The sequence below is a fragment of the Lacerta agilis genome, chromosome 7, assembly GCF_009819535.1.
Source record: "Lacerta agilis isolate rLacAgi1 chromosome 7, rLacAgi1.pri, whole genome shotgun sequence".
Classification (NCBI taxonomy): domain Eukaryota; kingdom Metazoa; phylum Chordata; class Lepidosauria; order Squamata; family Lacertidae; genus Lacerta; species Lacerta agilis.
Window position 1 is genome coordinate 61,481,280 of NC_046318.1, and position 14,231 is coordinate 61,495,510.

The window sequence follows — 14,231 nt, forward strand, 5'->3', positions numbered from 1 at the left end:
CTCCGAGTCCAGACTGCCCTGCAGTAACCCAATACAAACACTTTCCCCAGCCATCTGGAGAACTGCTGCTGCTGCCGCTTGCTGCCGCCTTCTTTGCCTGCACCTCGTCACTGTCTGAAGAGAGACAGCAGCACTGCTAGGAATCAAGCCACTCCGAGATCGACTCTCTCCTTAATCCCCTTCTGTTAGCTGGTTTTCTCGGGCTGACTATTTGCTTTCACATTAAATAATAGCCTTAGAGAAAACAATTATCATTCTCTTTCTGCCTTCTCTTCCCAGCCTTCATCTCTGCCTTCTCCCTCTCTCTCCCTCTCTCTCTCCACCCCCCCACTCCCCAATACAGAAATTTATTTATTTTGTTAAAAGAAGTTGCTGTCGACATTAAAAAAATCAAAAGCTTTCAAATCAAAAGCTTTTACATGGGGTGGGGGGAGGAGGAGGGGAGACCCTGTCCCTCAATTTCACACTTGCCAGACAAGGAGATCATTCAGAAATTCATAGGCTGTCTCTTAAGCGAACATGAATTAACTTAGCTAAAGAATTCAAAGTACAAATAGAATGTGCGCTTCAGAATGCTGCTTGCCATTTACTCGCAGGCTCTGGGCAATAATTGATTAGTGCTTGGAATTATTCAGTTTATACATTGCTTCTTGAAATATGGTTGTTTAATTTGCTTTTTAATTGGAATTGGCCCTGTCGGAAAGCGCTCGTTGCTTATATTCAGTGATCATGGTACTCTGGTAAGCAAGCTATGTATGTCTTGTGATTCAAGCAATGAGCTTAAGATCCTCTGTTACAATGGTGCTGGGGCTCACATACTTTGAAGTTACAGATAGGTAGCCCATGTTGGTTTGCCATAGTCAAAACAAAATAAAAAATAAAAAAAATTCCTTCCAGTAGCACCTTAGAGACCAACTAAGTTTGTTCTTGGTATGAGCTTTTGTGTGCATGCACACGAAAACTCATACCAAGAACAAACTTAGTTGGTCTTTAAGGTGCTACTGGAAGGATTTTTTTATTTTTTATTTTGTTTATACTTTGAAGTAATATATATTGGTACCTAAACAGCCACAGATTAAGTCAGAGTCTAGCATTTCCTAGCCGTACCATTCCTGCGTCATTTATTTTGCAATCCCAACAGCCTCATTCTTTGTAGCGTTAGGATGCATACAGATATTTAACAAAAGCAACTTCTTGCTTTTCGTTCTCTTATTTTATTTCAGTGATTTCTATAATCACAGGCATTTCTAAGTGATGTAAAAGAGAATGGACACAATGAAATAAAAAATGTGTTAAAGAACAAAATCAGAATTCAATTAAAAAGTCTGCTGAAATAACAACAACAACAACAACAACAAAGTCTTCGGTAATCACTGGGAGTTCAGCTGGGAGTTTGGTAAGATAGGACTTGCAATACTGAACACATGACTCCTGGTGGATACAAGCCAGGCATCCGAGCCATGTGGGGGTAATACTGCTTCTCCAATTTCTCACCCTGATGGAATCCCAAGTTTGCAGTCTGTATGGCATTGAGACCAGCTCCTCATTGTGCAGCAATGTCCCTTCCACCTCCTCCATTCAACACCAGCAGATCAGAGATTGGAGCACAATACTTTTATCCCATAGACTGGGACATGCTTAATGAAGGCACTGATTATAAATCAATAAATAAACATCTATGGGAGGCGTGTTTTGAAGATCTTGCACCGCCTTTCAATATTCAGGTGGATGAGTTAAATCTTACAGGATGTGCACCTAGCCCTACATTCATCCAACAATTGCCCATATATATTCCACCATTAATATTTGTGCCCAGCATAGAGTTAAATCAAAGAGGGATAGATTTTAGCCTTCAGGGGAAACCTCCAACTCCCCTTAATCGGAGCCTGTCCTCACACCGAGACTCTCAGCATCTAATCCTGCCCTGGAAGACCCTCCTTCTCCTGAACCCCACCCCCTTGATCGCTCAAACCTCCTGCTTCCAGCACCTCCCAACCCATCTCTTTTGCATACTACTCTTCAGTGTCCCATCACCACGATCAGGGATCTAAGACATTGTCTTCTGTGTCCTCCCTGTGGGGCTCCTGGGCAGATGGCTCCCACCAGGGGCGTAGCAAGGGGGCGGGGGGCCCGCCCTGGGTTCCAGGGGAGAGGGGGTGACACTTTGGCCGCTCCCCTACCCCACCCTGCTGGGCAAGCCCCAAATGGGGGCATGCTGCCTTTTCCCCCTTCCAGCGGCTTTTTTTCAGCGTGAGGGGTGGGCCAGCGAGGAGAGGGCGTCACGCTTGTCACTGGTATGACACCCCCTCCTCGCTGGCCTACCCCTTGCGCAGAAAAAAAGCTGCTGGAAGGGGGAAAAGGGGAGGCAAAGCAGGCGTTTGAACACGCCCACTTGAACGTGCCTGCTATGCTTCCCTTTTTTTCCCTGCGCAGGCACAGGGCGTTGCGCTGTGCATGTGTGTCATGACGTCATGACGCACGCACATGCCGCGATGCCCTGCCCCCAGGGGTGCCTCTTGGCTTCCCGCCCTGGGCAGCCAAGGGGCTAGAAATGCTCTTCCTCATCCAGCCAGTCCCCAATATACAACTACATTTGTTCCTTATACAGGACCACATGCATCCCGTTTTGTCTTTGCAGCAATCCCATGAGGCTGGTAGTTTTGATAGAGAGTGGTTTTTATCAGTACCCTCACAGGGAACTTAATGGCTGAGAAGAAATTTAAAACCAGGTCTTTCCAATCTGGTCTAACCATGTGGCCACTGCCCACCAAACAATATTTGGCTACTATATTTTTTTTAAAGTCAAACGAAAGCAGTCACTGTAGTATGAATCACAATATAAACAACCAGAAGGTATCTTCCCTAATTACTTGAGGAGGCAGATGGGGAGAGATCGAGGTTGAGCCCATGCTTTTCATGCAGAAGGTCCCCGTTTCAATCTCTGGCATCTCCAGTTAACAGGATCTGGTAGCTGATGGCGAGAAAGACTTCTTTTAAAGATGCACCCACATAATTTTACTTGAGATGTAGGATGAACTCAGTGGCGGATCATCTGCTTTGCATGAGAAAGGTCCCAAGTTCCGTTCACAGCATTGCCAGGTAGAACTGGGCATGGCCCTTGTCTGAAACCCTGCAGAGCTGTTGCCAGTCACTGTAGACAAAACAGACCTAAATGAGCCAATGACCGGACAAGGGAGCTTCCTATATTCCTATGTACCCTGGAGAGAGACTGTCAGTCAGAGCAGATGATCATGGTCTAGATGGGCCAATAGTCTGACCTGCTACTAGCCAGCTTTCTATGTTTCTAAGCTTCCTACGTTGGAATGGAAAGAATTTCCTTTGTTTCCTGCAGTGTCAAAGAACAGGAAACACTTTGCTGCAGAGGTTCCTGGAAGCAACATGTACAATAATAGCTACCATAACACACACACACACACACACACACAGAGAGAGAGAGAGAGAGAGAGAGAAGATACGTTCCTTATCTAAATGGGGAGGGGTCTGGACCACACACCTATGCAGTTCTTTCACTTTCCCACCTGCTGGGAAGACACCTGCATGAAACAATAGTGGCCTGTTATGAGTCAGTAACAAAATAAGCAGCCGCGAGCTGTTTACCTAAACAGGACTGTAAACCCCCTTTTAAAAACCCTGAACTGTGAAGGCCAGGGAACTGCTGCTTATTACTTGAGGGGGCGAGTTCCCTTGTGACAACCTCCCAAGGCCAACAGTAACATCTTGCAAACCTTTTCATTCTCAGAAAACATGCCTCCTGTTTAACCAAATATGCCAGCCATCTGCAGAGCAGCTATCTGAGAAAAGTTACTTTCCTGCAAATCCAAGACACACCAAGATGCTCCATATGCTTTTAAGTAGTTCAGCTGTAAGTGGAAGAAACAAATCATAGATCTGGCATGGTGAGCCAGATCCAGCTAGAGTTAACCATCACTGTGGCTCTGCTCTGTAGAAAGCAATGGGGTGTAGATTTAGGCCTGATCCATCCACCTGAAAGTCATTTAGTTGCTTACATGTTACCATATTGCACAGGAACACCGCAATTCAGTCAGTTAATTGATTGTGATTAAGGCTGCAATCTTAAACATGCAAACCAAGGAGTAAGCCCATTGAACATACCGGGACTTGTTTGTTAGTAAAAATGCCAACTGCCTAGTATTCAGCTGCACATCACATTGGAACCAACGGAATAAGTTAGAGTGATAAATTTTATTCAGCTTGCATCTGAAGAGGAACCTCCCTAATTCACACTTCTTTGAATTTTGCAATGCAGTTCTTCAACCAAGTAACATGTACAAAAATGCATATACTGGAGTAAAGTAAATGGCAGACCTTGGGGCCTCAAGTTTCAGTGGCTCCCTGTGTGATGGCAAAATTCAGTGCCCCCCACCTCTCATGAGCCATTCTCCATTGTTCCAGCACTCCCAAGGCTCCGCACCCAGCACGACCGAACCAGTTACGCACCCCTAAATCTACCTCTGGTAAAGTGTGCATAAAAATGAATGTATCAGGGAAAATAACATGCATATGAAAATGCATTATATTAAGGGAAATTGCCCTGCAGAAATGTGTCTTTGCATACAAATATGATTACATTAGGAGAAATTCACACTAAAATGCTGGTGAATTTCTATGAGGATTTTTCTTTTTTTTTTAAGTGCAAAGCTTTGTGGACATACAGAGAACTGAACTTAAGATTGGAACAACGAGAAACAGAGGGAAACCATAACTGACATATTCTCCCATCAGTAGTTGCAGCTAAGACCGATCTAGGCAATTCTAGAACGGAATATATCACTGGAGACAGCTGTCGGTGGATCACATTTATGAATGCTCCCTACTAGCAGCTGGGCTAGAATCTTTTTCTCTAAAGTTGGCATTTGCTTTTTTTTTGTTTTTTTGTTTTTTACTTGCACAATCCTTTTACATACTATATATGGCAAAGCCTTGGAAAAATGGCACCCCCACCCTCCTGTCTTTAGTCTGAAGTGGAATGGTCTATTCTACCACCTCACTTAAGTAATTCACCAGTTTTGGTTTGAGGATAACTTCCACACCTCACTGTTGTGTCGGCTACAAGATGCCACCACAATTTCCAAAATATGTTTTAATTGAACAGCAATGTTGAGAACATGCTGCTTACAAATTTCACAAAGCAGCTCTTCGTATTAAAGTCCATTTTTAGCATCTCAAACCTCCACATTTCCAACTGTGAATAAAAACAAATTGGGATGGCTGGTCTCTGATGCAATTGAAATCTCACCCCACATCCAGCCCAGCCTACTGTTTTTAAAGCACATAGCAGATGTGTGCAGGGTTTTATTACTTTTCACTGTACAGTTTTCAACAGAAACTTTCTTGAAGCTGGTTTCCACCCAGATGATTACTTTTCCAGTACTAAATCCAGCTGCATTTCAGCTTTTCTCACATATTTCCATAAATGTTTCAGAAATCCCACGGGAATTTTGGCATTCCTGTTCCTCTGTAATTATTCTTACGTTTTCACATCATCATCATGATTATTTGGTGCCCTGTCAGAACCAGACATTTCCTTCCACACTAGCCGGCACAAGATTGCTTCAGAAAACACTTTTAAGATAGTCACATTTAGATTTGCCCTCCCTAAAAACATATACCGGGTATTCTAAACAAAAAATACCTAAAAGGCAGAGCTCAAATTACCCCCTCCCCCACGTATGGCTTAATTGTATTTCTTATACAAATATTGTCGCACACAATCGCTCAGTGCCATCAGTATATGCAAATGTCTGGTTCATCTAAGATGCACCTTTATTCTCAATAATGATGGAATGCACAGGTGGTTAATACTTTCCTTGGTTATTTGTAAAGGGAATATTTGTATAAGTTAATACTTTATTATCCCTTTAGAGCTGCACTGTATATTTGTGCTTTTGACTTTCCAAGCTGTGATGCTTTATAGTTTATCATCCTTTGTTTTATTTCTTTTTTTGTTTGTTACATTTGCATCTTTTAAAAACAAATAAATAAAATGTGAAATATATATAGCTCCACTTCAGTAAACAAAAATGTGCCATGAATATCAACACTACTGCTGCAACCAGGGCTGAAAATACCAGAAGTCATCAAATACAGTTAGGGTGGGCAAGACCATGATACCTGTATTTATACCTTGAATAAAAGAGATTGCCATTTGAGTGGGCTCTTCACACTAAAGGCCACAGTTCTCTGATATGGATGAATTGTGCAATGACTTACCTGGTAACTGGCCTACCTTATTCAATAGATGGTGGCAGCATCCTCTACATAGGGAACACACAGGAGAAGTATGCAATGTGCAGAAAGAAGGTATTAGTTGTCTACAAATACCCAATTAGAAAGGCGCTGGAGAACACATCCACCCCAATTAGTAAGCATTGGACAATCTGCTTCAGTTGTTGCCACTGCTGGCTGAAACCTTGTGCAGGATACAAGCCAGGGCACATCAATCTGAATGGAAAGAAACTGCAGATGAAGCTCCAATGCAACTCTCTACAGTAGAAAAGTAGGCCTATATGTCCATGTCTTGAAAGACCTGTCTTTCCAAACAGGTGAGGAGGCGTTGAATGCAGACATCAGGGGGAATGACAACGGGACTAGCCATTTACTAAGAAATCATACAAAAAAACTTGTGCAGAATCAGGAGGAGATCAAGAAAACAATAGCTATTAGCTGCAAACAGAGGCAAACATGTGAAACAAAATGGAATGTGAGGGTTTTCTTGCAGATCGTTCGGAATGGCTGAAGTAGCAAGTTTTGCATCAAAAATCAATTCTAAGAAGAATGTGGTCAAATATAACTTTTATAATGGCACTTCCAAGATGCATTTCCTTGAAAATGTGTGCCACTGAGCAACAGTGGTAATCGGAGTTTAACCTGTTCAAATGAACAAAGTTTTGACAGTAGTATTTCTCAGCCTAATTAAATCAGGGGACATACAACGGACACACCAGATTCTGCAGCTTTGTTCAGCTTTGTGTAAAGCAGGTTTTATTTTATTTAAATCCTGCTCTTACTCCAAGTTATTCAGGACAGAGATGAAACCCCACAATAGTCCTGTGAAATATTAGGTTGCATCCAGCTAAGTTCTGCTCAGAGCACAGGCTCTGAAATTGCTGCACCTAAATTACTCTTGTCCATCAATTTCAATGGGCTACACTCAACAGAACTGATATTGGCTACAGTACACAGAGACTGAATCCAGGGAGCTAACTGAAGATTTGATCCTGGGTCTCCTTGATCTGAGTGTTCTGGAAGAAGCTTGGCTTATACTAGTCTGATGTGATAGTTACTCTCTCTATCTCCAGTGTGGGGTTTGTTTCCTAAATTTGTTTTCTTAGAAGTCCCTCAGTACTTTGATCTCTCCAGTCCTTTGTGGGCAACAGTAAATAAGATTGAAATTGTATCATTGCCCAAAATGTTGACACTTAAAGCTGGCAAGTTGTTCCTCCACCTCACCCTGACAGCTAATATTTCTTACAATGTGCTACATGATAGCCTCATTATCCTAAAACCTGCTGGCACAGGCTGCTTCACACAAGTTGCTTCCATGTCAAAAGTCTGCTTAACCCATTACATAGGAGGATTTAATACACTGTCTGACCAACGTTGCCCACTTGCTTTTCCCTCATTGCTCTGGATTCAGAATTGACCCACAATGGATTGTTCCCCCAGTGCATCTGAACAACACATTTCATAATGTTTCAACCACAGAAGGCTCCACACACACTATACATTTAAAGCACCATCATACCACTGCTTTGTTAAGAATGCTGAGCATGGTTAGGAGATCCCTATTTCCCTCAGAGCTACAATTCTCAGAGTTCCCTGGGGAAAGGGATTGATTGCTAAACCACTCTGAAAGTGCCACGAAGAGTGCATTAACCTGTCCTATGCTGTATGATTTCTGCAACTCACCAGAACCGAAATCCATAAATGGCACTTGCTGCGTCACAGAAGCAAGTCTTCGTGTTCCTCCTATCTGCTGCTATAATGCAGCAAGTAGCATTAGAATTTCATTTCTGATGAGGTTGTACGCTCCAAAAGTTACACAACAGCTTTTCCTCCATGCACTCTTTTCATTCATGCTTTCCTTGCACCTGTTACAATGTATGAACTATCTTTTAGAATTCATGAACCCATACCTAGTGATAGTGATCCCAAAACTGAGGGTTAGGACCCACAAATGAGCTGTAGGAAACTTGTAGCTTTGCAATCAAAAACAACTGAAGGATCTATTAAAGGTAAAGGGACCCCTGACCGTTAGGTCCAGTCACGGACCACTCTGGGGTTGCGGCGCTCATCTCGCTTTATTGTCCGAGGGAGCCGGCGTACAGCATGTGACCAGCATGACTAAGCCGCTTCTGGCGAACCAGAGCAGCGCACGGAAACACCGTTGACCTTCTCGCCGGAGCGGTACCTATTTATCTACTTGCACTTTGATGTGCTTTTGAACTGCTAGCTTGGCAGGAGCAGGGACCGAGCAATGGGAGCTCAACCCGTCACAGGGATTTGAACCGCTGACCTTCTGATTGACAAGCCCTAGGCTCTGTGGTTTAACCCACAGCGCCACCCACGTCCCTGAAGGATATATTAGCAATATACTTCCCCCCCCCATTTGCTATCCCAGTTTTCTATATAAGGCATAGATCCATGTTTTGCTGAAGTAGTTGCTGTATCAGCTCTTTCAATAGGTGCCCAGAACATACTTGCTTATATTTTTAAGCTCTGCATTTTAGCTCGCTTTTAATCTAAGTTCCCTTGGTTATTTCCCCTTTGCTGCCAATGCCTTCTTCTTTTCTTGATGGTTTTCTTTCCTGCAGTTCCTTTTTATGGCAATGTTTTGAAGCAGATGCTCTGGCTGCTTCTGCAGTTGGTCCTGCCAACTTCATGATTCTTTCTTGCTGTTCAAGCCCGTAACTCTTAATATGCCAAGGACCAATTATAAGAGCTACATCTAAGAAAGAGACTGGGGAGGAAACACTCAAAAGACTGCCTTGTAATGCTCTCTGGTTTTAGTTTTGTATTTCATTATGTGAATTGTTTGACGTGGTTTCATTGTACTTATTGTGTGTGTGTTTATCTATTTTAAACCACTTTGAGATCTTTCAGGTAGTAAGTAGTCTTTAACTTGAAAACAACAACAACAACAACACAGATAGAAATATTCACTGCATATATTTTCTCTGATCTCATGTGTGTCCCCCTGCCAACACTGAAAACATTCCAAGCTTTTCTAAGCTAAACCAAACCATTTGTAGAGGAAATGGCCATGTAGATAAAATGCTGTAAAATCATACAGGATACTTGGTTTGGTTATTGGTTATACTGATTGTGTGCTTTGATAAGATGCTGGCTTTGATTTAACCACATATGCCCAGAGGCGCTGGGGATGTGCAAACTGTAGGCCCTCCCCCCCTTTTTACAAATGGTATGAACATAAGACAAGTCCAGATGGATCAGACCAAAGGTCTATGTGGTTCAGCATCCCATTTCCCAGAATGACCAACCAGATGCTTATGAGAAGCCCACAGCCAGGATATTAGTGAATTGCTGGGGTGGGGGTGGGGAATGAAGCTTTTTGATAACAGGATTGGAGCTGGTGGTTAAATTCAGCCTCACATTCCCCCTGCGGAGCAGCTAATCAGCAGGATTGCAACTTTCTTTCTTTTTTAAAAAGAAGGACTATACATGTGGAGCGACTGCTGTTGGATCAGTCTGAAGAATATCGCCTGCAGTACCACTTTGCACACATGCTTTCAGCTTTTGAATCCTGCTTTGATGAACATATCTATTGTTTTATGTCGAGTTGCTCCAAATTGTATTTTCTGTTTGCTTTGTCGTTTTGTTTTGATATGGGCCAATGGCCGTAATAAAATTTACTACTACTGATGAACATATTACTAATGTTGTAGTTGTCTATTAAATTTCTTACCTGCTCTTCACCATAAGGTCCCAGGGCAGGATGACACATGAAAACATATATCTCAGATCTGCAAAACCTGACTAAAGAGGGGCATCTTCAGCTTATAAAAATGAAGGTGCAGGACACACCTCAGTGAGAAGGGAATTCAACAACCTAGGAGATTTCACAGAGAATGTCCTCTCCTAGGTTCCTGCTGAGGGTAGTGGAACTACCAAGCGGATACCGCCTGCCGAATTTAACACACGACAATGGGGAAATGGGTCAGGTGACTGGCTACTTATCAGCCATCATTCGCATGGCTGTGTATGGGGATATTTTTATCAAAGCCACTTTTTACAAATTTATTAACATTGTAAACTCTTAAGGGCCCTGTAGCCGCAATCAACACCACTTTTTATTAAAGATTGATATTTAACTCAGTTCTTAACATGAACATTAGTAGAGATGAACATATCGGCTGGTAGAAGGATTTGCTAAAGATTCTGTCCTAGAATTGCCTACTGGAGAGAGACTGGTGATTACTTTCATAATTTCAAGTAAAGGTCAAAACTGTGGTAATTAGGTGAGCATATGCTAAGGGGTCCTTTCTGAAATTAAATAGTCTGTCTTATCTTCTTGTTCTTCCCTGTCACTATCCGGCTTGCTAGTTACATCACACACACACACACACACACACACACACACACACTTGTGAAAAGTACGATTTCATTGTTATGTTGTTTAAAAAAGGGTTGCTAGTTGTTAAGAGTCCCATCTTGGAGCATAAGATCTTGGAAACTACAACTAATCCAGAATGCAGCATCTTGACTGGTGACTGGGAGTGGCCATCAGGAACATATACACTGGCGGAGGAACGGGAGTGTGGAGGGAGTGGACTGCCCCCCCGCACCACTATTCTGGTTGGGTGCCATTGTGGTGCCCCCCCGGACACACGCTGCGCACCTCCGTGCCCCGGGCACCATGCCCCCACAGGTGGTGCGTCACACCCCCAGAATGCGTGCCATGCCCCCACAGGTGCGCTACGCCCCTGCCTGCTCCCCGCCCCCAGTAGCGGAGCAAGCAGTTTGCCACTGAACATATAACACCTAAAGGATCTTCACTGGCTCCCAGTAAGTTTCCAAGCACAATTCAAAGTGTTGGTACTGACTTTTAAATCCCTAAGCGGCCTCGGTCCAGTATACCTGAAGGAGTGTCTCTACCTCCATCATTCAGCCCAGACACTGAAGGCCTCCCCTGAGGGTCTTCTACAGGTTGAAAGGGAATGTTTTTTGCCTGCTGCTTAGAGGTGTTTAATGAAGGTGTCTGGCAAACCTTATATCTGGACCATGGGAGATGGGATTGTTTCTTGCATGCCTTCTTTTAACAAGATCCGGTGCTTGTTTTTGTCACTGCAATCAACTACTGTAAAACTATATGTTTTCTCTGCCTTACAGTTTGCTCCGAACCCCTAAATGTTACTTGTGTTTTCAGACTCACAGTTTAAAACCTTGAATGTTTTGATGCAAAACCTGTCCCCTCCCTAAAAAATAATAATAATCACACATTGGAATAGAAAACAAAATTAAACCTCACTTTTGTATATCAGAACGAAATTCTAGCTTTGCACAAATTGTGCAGTGTTTTCTTTGGCATTCCAGCAAAGGGTTAAGGCAAATCTGTGTGGTATCAGATATATTCATATAATGAGCTTTTTACTGAAGTAATTAAAATTTGTTTATAATTAATACAGATGAATTGGTTCCTGCACAATAATAGTTAGGAGATTAACAAAGGCCACATTTTGGCAACAGGACCACATTCCTTTCCAAGAATTGTGGGACTTTATCCAATGAATGTCTGTCCAACCCAGCTGATTCTTCAGAGATGCCATATGGCACTGCTATCCATTACATTTCTCCCCCTAAAAGGCAGCCATATGACATAACTGATCTTCAAAACGTTGTCAGAAGGCATTACCTGCGCACGCTGTGAGCTGCCTTCCAAAAAAACAAAAAACCTACTAGGCACAGGGGCTATTAATTATGGGCAATAGAAATGCGCACACACATGCTGGAAACTTGGCGTTCTTTCTTCAGTACTATTAACTGAGCATCTCAAACTGTTCAAGCTCAGAACCAGAATGATTTCCCTTCCAGACCCACCCATAAAATGCTTATATTATCCTCCAACATGGTATATCTTCCTTTAAGATATTCTACACACTTCACAAAATGTCAGAACACCTGATCTTCAAACTAACGCAGGAGTTCATGGATTACAAGCCTATGCATGTTTATTTGTCCCACTGAGTTCAAAAGGATTTACTCTCAAGTAAGTGTGCAGGCATGCAACCTGAATTTATGCATGATTAAATTTGGAAGCCATTCCCACTGAGTTCAGTGACTTCTTATCCCCAGTTATGTGGGGTAAGGCTGTTGGAAAACGCCCTGGGGGGTGCCTGCAAGCCCCCAGAACTCTGAGCATCCTCCGGTATGTGCAGCTCTGGAAAAAGGCATGTCCCTTCTCTCCCTGTGCGCTTCTAGCAACATAAATCATAATGATATATGCACACTAAGCTTCTGGCAGAACACAGCAAGAAGCGTGAGACATCGTAGAGCTAATCTACTATTTATTTACACGCTATGTACAGACAAAAGCATAATGGTGTCAGTTCTCTCCAGCTCCGAGAGAACAACAGGCACAAGTAAAAGTGAAAGTACATTACAAAGTACATACAGCGAAAGAGATAAGACTGCCTTCCATTTCCCACACTCTTCTCAGATAGGCATGTGATCTACACCAATCAGAAATGCAGCGTCGGAGGAGTGAAATTGCTAACAAAGACTTCAGCCTTTATCTACATGTTTTGGACCAAGAGATGTTTCTCCATCCAGTATAGTAATAAATGTATAATGCTATACTTATATATTTCCTCTTTGTTTCCTCTCATTTGTTTCCTCTTCCGGGTTGACCAAGAATTCATTCAAGCATTTCACAAACGTCATATCACTAATCCATTATAATCCCTGTACATGCTGAACACATAAGTGAAGGAGACAGAAGAGAGATGCAGGCAGAAGAAAAAGGCTAGAATGGATCTACAGTTCCTGCCTGCAGAAAAGGGAATCTCTCCTCTCCTTTACTGTTGCCACTGGAGACAATCTTCCAAAGATAGCTGCAGGCAGAAGCTGCAGATCCATTTCAACGTTTTTATTCTGCCTGTGCCTCTCTTCTGTCTACTTTCCTTGATCCCCAGTTTTTTAAAACATTAGGGGGTGCCTGGGAACAGCCAATATATATGCCCATGGCTGAACATGTGCTAATGTTGGTTAGGTAAGACAAGACAAGACAAGACAAGACAAGACAAGACAAACAGACAATCCACACACCAGCAGCTAGAAAGCAGCACTGACACTGGAGTACCAACAAAGAGATTGGGAATACCTGGAGATGGGTGCTCAGGGGGAATGGTCAGTAAGGGAAGCTGCTACCTCCATCAGCATTTGCCACCTGAGGCAGTGGTGTCACTCTGCCTCATGGTAGGGCTAGTTTCATTGGCCAGACCTGCTTTTTACAAGATAAGACAAATTTTATTCAGGAACACTCTCAAGCTGATATCTACCTTATCCCAAAAAAATTCTGTATACCTAATCTCAGATTGGCTTTCCAACAGACCCAAAGCAGCTTGGTCTTTTCTGGATTAAGTCTCTGTTACGCTATACAGTGGTACCTTGGGTTACAGACGCTTCAGGTTACAGATTCCGCTAACCCAGAAATATTACCTCGGGTTAAGAACTTTGCTTCGGGATGAGAAGAGAAATCGGGCAGTGGGAAGCCCCATTAGCTAAAGTGGTGCTTCAGGTTAAGAACGATTTCAGATTAAGAACGGACCTCTGGAACAAATTAAGTACGTAACCAGAGGTACCACTGTATTCAGTCCACCAATGTACCCAGGCATTGGTTCAGGACTTCCACAACCACCATGATGAAAACGAGAAATACCTAGATAACACCACATTCCAAATCTGGTCATGTTGTGGCTGAAATGCTTATAGGCTACTATGCAAGTTGGGGTGTATATATATTTAACTGTCTCATAAAGACAGTGGATTTAGGACTTGTTCATTGTGAAAACATTCCCCAGGCCAGATCTTTTTTTATTTTCCATCATTCCTAACGCTGCTCTCTGATATGTGCCCTTTCCAAAGGGCAAGAACAATAAACAAGTCCTGACAGAAACAACTGTGAAGGGTTTTGCTATAAGTTTCCATTAGTTTTGATAATTAGTTTTGGT